The sequence below is a fragment of the Vicia villosa genome, linkage group LG1 (assembly GCF_029867415.1).
Source record: "Vicia villosa cultivar HV-30 ecotype Madison, WI linkage group LG1, Vvil1.0, whole genome shotgun sequence".
Taxonomy (NCBI): Eukaryota; Viridiplantae; Streptophyta; class Magnoliopsida; order Fabales; family Fabaceae; genus Vicia; species Vicia villosa.
In genome coordinates, this window is record NC_081180.1 from 126225626 (window position 1) to 126234387 (window position 8762).

Here is an 8762-nt window from a genome sequence, read left to right on the forward strand (position 1 = left end):
AAAATAAAATTTTAGTCAATTTGAACTAAAATAAACATCTATAGTTCATATTGTTGATAAGATGAAAATCTGTTCTAGGTGGTGTTTGAAAGGATGAATGCAAAATGCGATTATTTTTGTTGTCTGTAATGGATTTTGATTTTGCCATGGTTACCTGCACATGTGAATAATGGTAAAGAAGATGGATATTAAATGAATTTGGTTCACTTATTGAGTATGTTGAAACAGCTTTTGGGAGAAATCTCCGTCAAAGTTTCACTTATCTGGCGTAGAATTTGCATCATATAAATTAGTCGGTTTGCAAATTCTTAGCGAGTAGTGTTCCTGAACAGAGGGGGTCTGATTGTTATAGATGAATAGGATGGACATAATTCTGCAAATAGAATGTGCAGTTGCATAGAGCTTTTGTGAATGTCTTGCGTCACTCAAAGCTCCCAGATCGGAATGAAATTGGCTCACAATGAGAACCATAGTGCCAATGTGATGCCGATGTCGACGATAAAGTTGGTTAGGGCAGATCGGTGAGTCGAGATGAGACATGAATCACCATGTTAATACTGCTGATACCGCCATTTGGAAGATAAGTATTTCTCACACATTCTATTGACCGAGCATGATTAACTATTGTTTGTTTACAACGCTTTGTTTGATGGTCTAATGTCATATAACTCAACTTACAATGTGTATGTGTTATCTATATGTTGTGGTGTCGATTTCTGTATGTCTTGCAATGCATTTTAATTTTAGAGTTACATTTGGAAGATTGTGAAAATTGCTGGGACAAATTAGCACTGCTATGGTTTGAAAAGAAATTGAAGATGACACTAACAGGATGGCAGGGAAATCAAATCAAATATCTCCTGTCTCTATTCATCTCAGCATCTACCTGCCAAATGTTGTCAATTTGATGCTGGTAGATTTGCCTGTTTTAGCAAAGGTCACAGTAGAGGAACAACCAGAAGGTAGTGACATCTAATGCTATAAAAATTCCTAAACAAATTGACCCTGCTGGTGAAAGAACAGTTAGTGTAACATGATTACTCAATGATTTCTGGATATCGAGGTGGCTATAATTCCGGTTTTATTGACATGCTCATTACAAGCCAGAAAGATAAGTAACTCTTACCTTTTTAACTTCCTAAAATCACAGCCGACTACTGTCTATTAACTAAAGTTTCCACGAATGCTTATCTTTATAGACAAGATAAATAAACTATGAATGTACGAATATAATGGAGATTATAGTTGTTTAAGGGCTTACTCTACAGTTGGTTGATAATAATCACACTAGATTCATTCTTGGTTCCTGTTGATTTGTCACATTATATGTTGCAGGTTGTTTCACCCAGGAGAGTGGGTCATTTGGGTGAGCTGATACGCTATTTGTATGACGCGGTTATGATGTTTGATTACTACTTTTAAATGTTTGAAATAAGCATCCGTGATGACAACGACTGCATATCGAGTCTTATGCGAGGAGAAATCAAGATTGCAATGATCGTAGATGACAAGTCAAGCTCTAATGTCATCGTAAAAGAGTCGGATTGAAAATAACAATGACAGGTCAGCGTTTCTTTTGCTTGTGCTTCTCGAATATGAATGGAAGTGTGTCATCCTATGTTCCAAATCGGACGTGGAAGTTAAGGTGGTTGAGGTGAATCATGTGTACCAATAGCTTCAGATCAGTTGCTCTCGCAAATAGTAGCAGATTTCCAGGAGTCGTAACTGAGCCGGAAAGTTCGCCCAGGATGAAACTTGAAGCTGGTATATTCGAGAAACATGGATCTTGATGGCTTCGGTGATTATGGTACTGTTTTGCGTGACTACAAAACTAAAAAGATTATATGAAATCATGATTACTAGTCTTAGGGATATTGGAAAATCATACAAACTGGGAAGTCTGATGTAAATTGTGTTACATTATTTACAGCTTGCGCCCCTGTCTTTTCATGAATCCCGACAGGTTCTGATCGCTTACCTATTTTCCTCTCTTGCTTGATTTCTTCATTTCTTGAGTTTCTCGATTTGTTGAATCAATTATTTATGATTTTTGAATTGTTATCAGAATTATTTATCAAAACAATGAAGTCGTCATCGAGTATTTATTTATCCCACGCTGAAAAATGTGTGATGTGAAGAGAAATTGCGAGAGGTTGAAGGCTTGCCTTAATTTTTGAAAGATTAATGGCACCAAAACACATTGGACAAGGTTCACAAGAAGCATAGATTTCACACAGTCAGTATGGTAAATTTGATCCAGCTTTTGACAAGCCTGCAGATAATAACTTCCAATTAGATGACATTGATGCATAAATTCAAGCCCGGACACTAGACACAACACCGACGCTGACACAAACAGAACCAAAAATAGGAGATAAAAATTAATTTGACCTCTCTTATAGCCATAACCTCGGCATGAGCAGTAGGATCTTTGTTTCTTAAAACCATGTTATGACAGCTAACAACAACTTCTGCAGCTATTTTCATTTATCAACTATAAGATGTTTAGATTTTGAATAACATCATTGACCACAACGGATAAATATATGAAGAAATTGATCAATCCTTAGGTGTAGCAGAATCATCATGCTCCATGATGATGATTGTATGAGAAACTAAACCTGTTTTTGACTTTTTGTTGAAATAGTATTAACACTTTTCGTTTCAGCTGTGTTATAGGAAGCAAAACAGTCTATGCTTCAGCCAGAGACGCTAGACTCCTCGTCCCAGTTCTGAAGATGATCGATGCCGTCATGTTCCCCCCGAGGAACAAGTGGAGAAGCCTCCAATTAGAAACCAACAGAAACACTCTCTTTATGCTTGCATCCTTGACAGTCGGTTATTGAAATCATTAGAAAAACCTCCAAAGTTGAATAGCTACAACGGAGAGGGAGATCCATATGAACATGTGTAGCATGTTGATGATCTCTTGAATTATCACCACGTTAATGAGGCGGTTAAGTACAAGCTCTTTGCACTTACACTAATCGGATCAGCTAGGATCTTATTCAAATCTCTATCTAATGAAAAACATTGATTTATGAACCGATTTGTGTGAGAACTTCATTGCTCGCTTCATGATCCAGGAAAGGCAACTTTATACGTCTTCAGTGAGTTACTTAGAGGAAGAAGGAGAGTTTGCAGTCATATATCGAACGCTTCCTACAAGTGGCCGTAGAAGTGGTAGGCTTCAACGAGAGCCTCAAATATTTGATTTTTTTGAACAATTTGAAATAGAATAGCTCCTTTAGGAGAAGTTAAGGCATAAGGGGACCACAGTCTAAAAGAGTTACTGAATATGTAGCATCACTTTATTACTCTTGAAGATAAGATAATTGTCAGGGGAGAAGGCCGAGTATCATCAGACGCATGTTCCAGTCGACTGTACGGGAAGGAGTCCAATCAACGGAAGAAAGAATTCGACCACGGGACCAACAGCCGCTTTGACAAGTGCATTCCTCTTAATACCTCAAGGGAGAATATCTATAAAGAATTTTCTAATACCGAGTTCCAGAAGGCCTGGAAAAAGAATCCCTACCCGGTCAAGGAATCTTCTCAGACCTGCAAGACGAAGTATTGTCATTTCCGCAAGAGTCTCAATCACGCCAACAACGACTCCATCCACTTGAAGGATTCCATCGAGGGCCTGTTAAAGAGAGGTTGTATATCTGAATACACCAAACATAGTAAAAGGGGAAGGGAAGTTTCCCCGAAGAACAAGTCCCCGTCCAAGACAGTAGATGTTGTGACTAGTGGTTAAGAGGCAAGCAGCAAAGAAGAAGAGGCTCATAAGAGGAAATGCCAATACATTGCGACCATCATTGGAGGTGTGCATTGGACGGGTCAAGGTTTTAGGTCGGCGCCCTCAACAATACCCGCCCCTCCCCACCCTTTTATTTGCGGGCTTTTGCGAGGCGAGTCAAAATGGGGCAGGCATGCCCGTTTCAACCCCTGCCAGATAGTGATTGATGGTAGAAGCTCTTCTGACATAACAATCTATTAGTTGTTCAAGAATATGAGCCTAAAGAAGGAAAACTTATGGCCATATGAAGGATCCGAACTACAAGCATTCAACGGCACAATAATGTATCCTTATGGATGTATTGAATTGATGATCACCATGGGGAATGGGAAAGATTTTGGTACCGTCGAGTCGCACTTCCTCTTGGTTCACTGTAAGAGATTCTACTATCGCATACTGGATAGATCCTTTGTGGTGGTCCTGGACATTGTAGCGTCCCTGGTTCACCTTATGCAAAACTTCCACGATGTTCAAGGTAAATCGCTCACAGTCAATGTCAATCTTGCAAGAGCCAATAGTTAAATCAATTTGAACGAAATAACATTTGGAAACTTGTTTTCAAAGGTTCAACTAATCTAGCGATTGGTACCTGATGGATCTTTCGCAATAAGATTGACGGAGATAGAAATGTTTTAAGAAACAAAGCCAGACTTATTACGAAATGATACAATCACACAAAAGCATAGATTTTGATAAAAACATATGCTCATGTAACTCGATTAGAGACTATAAGGATGTTATTATCTTCCAAGTGAATGTAAAGAGTGTGTTCTTGAACGGTTACATCTAGGAGAAAGTGTTTGTTGATCAACCTCTATGTTTTATCAACTCTACTTTACCTAGTCAAACATTTAAACTTAAGAAATCTTTATATGGTCTGAAACAAGATTCTAGAGCCTGATATGATCATCTAAGCAAGTTCTTACTTGAAAACAAGTTTCAAAGAGGACAAGTTGATAAAACTCTTTTTCTAAAGACAACTGAGCATGACATTTCACTAATTTAGATTTTTGTTGATGATATTGTCTTTGGTGCAACTAACGAATCCTTGTGTAAGTATTTTTTAGATATGATGCAGAACAAGTTCGCGATGTCAATGATGGGGGAGCCTCGATAATTCCTATGGCTTCAAATTCATCAAGCTAAAGAAGTAATCTTCTTTAACTAAGTTAGGTATTGCAAGAAGCTTACAAAGATGTTTAAAAAAAGAAGTATAAAACTATAGCAACTCCAACGGCCACCTTTCTCTCTTTTATCTTATTGCATCTCGTCCTGGTATCATGTTTGATGTGTGTTTACATACTCGTTTTTAAGCAAACTCCAAAGAATCACATCTCAGTGTCGTCAAACGCATCATGAGATATCTCACTAGCACGCAACAAATGGGTTTATGGTACTTTAAGGGAGCGGGTTGTGACTTAATTGGATATATCAACTCTGATTTTTCTGGATGCAAATTGGGAAAAATACCAGGGGTATGTGTCCCTTACTTGGTAACTCATTTGTCTCTTGACATAGCAAGAAACAAGCAAGTGTAGCATTATCCACAATTGATGAAGAATACGTTGCTCTGGAAGGATGTTGGAAGGATGTTGCGTATATATTTATGGATGAAACAATAGCTTGATGATTACGATGTTAATCTTAGAGTTGTCTCGATAAAATGCGACAACACTAGTTCCATAAACCTCGCCAAAAATTTGGTGCTTCACTCTTGGGATAAACACATTGAGGTTAGGAACCACTTCATTAGGGATCATGTTGAATCAACTCGCAGAAATGTTTGCTAAACCTATTTCCAGAGAAAATCTTCTTTTTCATAATAATTGAATCATGAATCTTAAATATATTATGCATGGATTAATATGTTAATTGTCTCTTCTCCGTCTTCTTCCTCCCTTTCTATAAATGATTATATGTGATCTATGTGCTTTTTTGTTTCCCCTTTTTTTATTATATCAAATGGAAAGAAGTATCCTCTCAGGGGGAGTAGAGTATATTTATTACTCATGTGAGGGGGAGTTTAACCACTCCTAATCTTGCTTATGTGTTTTCTCTTTTACCATCTCTCAGAGAGATGCATTGGCATCATCAAAAAGGGTGGAGAATAAGAACCCATGTACTTGAAAGTATGAAGCTAATAGAGATGTTCCCGAGCTAATGATCTGAATTCTGTTAACTGTCTTGGTGTTTTAATGACGACAGTGGAGATGCTTGTTGAAGTCGGTAGTTATATCTTTCCAACTCTCTAATAATGGTGATTAACTTGAAGATATCTCAAGCATCATCAAGTAAAATATTCAAAGTTTCAATGAAGTGCTTATATGATTGGTTTATTTGAAAAAGGAACTTGAAGCTTCAAAGTTGTGAAAGATAAAAAGTGTGAAAGCTCCCTGGGTCGTGTTTATCAGAGTGACTAGAGTCTATTGAAAGTAGAGGAATAGTTCTTAAGCCACTAAGGCATCTCACACACACATACTTAAAAATTTTAAGGAGCCTTTCTTTATTTGTTAAAATCATCTAAAAACCTTTTTAAAGCCTAGCTAGTTGATTAAAGAATTGTCTGATCAACTGGAAGTTATTTTACAACTAAATAATCGATTTTTCCTAGTGTTATAATCAATTATTTTGCTTTATAATGCTAAAAATCGATTGGAACAACTTTTTTAGGGATTAGCAACGGTTAAATATCAAAATCTTCCATTCGCAGCTTGAACAATTGATTATTCACATGTAATAATATATTAGCATAACTGATTATCTCATTATTTGTGCTCATGGATTGTTTCCTTTTTAAGCCATATTTTCTCCTATATAAATTAGGCTTCTCCTCATTGAAAATAACACAAGAATTAAGATTCTCTCTCTCTCTCTCTCTCTCTCTCTCTCTAAGATATTTTTCCTTCACCAAACTTAGAGTCATGTGAGTGAAAACTACTTGAGAGAAAAAGTTGTATACTAGTGTCGTTCCTTGTTTGTTTATTTCAAGAGTGGGATTCTCTACAAGGTTATTGTTTTGGTTCGAGAGATAATCTAGGAAAAATCTCTATTTAGTTCTAGAATTCAGTTTGATAAAATTTATATTTGGTTACCGAGATAACTGTTAAAATCTCTACTCATTCATGAGCTCAACCTGTGGAAAAGTTCTTGTTTGGTTAGGGGATAAGGCAGTGTAATGTCTCTCGATTAGCTTGTAACAAAGGTTTGTGGGCATGACATGTAAAATTCTCTAGAATATCTCTTGGAGAGAGGACCATGCCAACATTCGATCAAACCTCTATAAATCTCGGAGTCATGTTATCTCTTTATTTTCTGTCATTTATTTCATTTTGATGCTTTTCTCTAATGCATACTAACACAAGTTGTTGTTTTAAATTAACAACTTTTTAAAATTAACTACGAATTTTAAATACCATAATTCACCCACTCCTCCTCGCGACTCTTGAGTTTGGAGTCACTTGTTCAACAAATAATAGAAAATGAGTAAATAAATTGGTGAGGGGACGAAATTCACCTCCTTAGACATGTTGAATAACTTTGATTTTAAAGGGGAATTATAGTCCAACCATGATCTTAAATTGTTGAAAGATGAGAACAACATCTCACTTTTCTTTAGAAGGTATATCAAGGTGAATTTGGTAAAAGCGTCAAGAAAACATATATAATATGAGTAATCAGTGCTTGAAATAAAGGGAGCAGATCCCCATAAATCAGTGTAAACAAGTCTTAGAGGACTAGAATATGTGTGCTCTTGAGAAGGACTTCATTGGCAGCTTGAGATTTTACAATAAAAGAGTTAGGGAGAAATTCAAAGAAAACAAATTTTTTACGAGCACATTGACTGACACTTAGTGGTTTTTTGGTTATGGTTGGAACATGAAGAAGATTTTGTAAAATAAATTCAAATTTATAATTATGAAGAGATTTAAAAGAGGAAGTGCCAATAGATTGATTTGACAAAGCTTGGTCAATGCCAATAACTTGATTTGTTGGTGAATGTTTAATAAATTTTAAGTGATATTGTTGTGAGAAGCACCTGAATTAGGATAACGACAAACTGGGTTTGTAGGGTCAATATTGACCACAGTGCAAGAGATTTTAAGAATGATTATTGAAGTTTTCTTATTAGGGATGTAAGGATTCAAGTTAGGAGATATAATATAAGTTAGGTTTTGCCATGTGTTGTAACGCCACGGTAATAAGGAGATGAAGGTCTTCAAGGTGTAAGATTATGAAGTGGAGGGTAGGAATTAGACTAGGGAGGTAGGGTTGAGAAGTGAAAGGTGTGTCACCTAAGAGGTAGTTGAGGAAAAAAATCTCTTGAACCCTTTGATAGCAAATTAAGGCATCATGAATGTCCCTCTTAAAAAATATACATCATGACCATATTTGTGACATACTTAACACTGAATTCAGTTACGGCCTCCACAGTTACAACCACCATGGCCACTAGGGGTGGGAATAGGCTAGGCTAGGCTTTATAATGCCTGGGCCTGGCCTACGATAAACTTACAAGGCCTGAGTCTGGCCTATGGCCTATTATAGGCTCGTTTTTACAGTCTGGTCTGGCCTTTTTAAAAATCTGGCCTGGCCTGAAAGCCTATTTAAAAGCCTTTTTCTTATTAATGTTTTCAATTAATTCATATTACTTAAGAAACTTTATAGGTCGCATATATATGATTATTTAACCTGACCTATTTAGTTTTTTTCCTAATATATATACATATATAGGTTAATCTATTTAACACATTTTCTAATATATATGCATACATAGGTCAACCTATTTTGACTAATTTTAATATATTTGAAAATATAGGTCAGCCTACAAGGCTTTATAGGCTTTTTTAATAGCCTAGGCCTGACCTATTTTTATTAAATAGGCTTTTAAAAAAGCCCAAGCCTGGCCAGGCCTTAAGTAGGCTAGGCTATTCCCACCCCTATTGACCACAAGCACCACTAC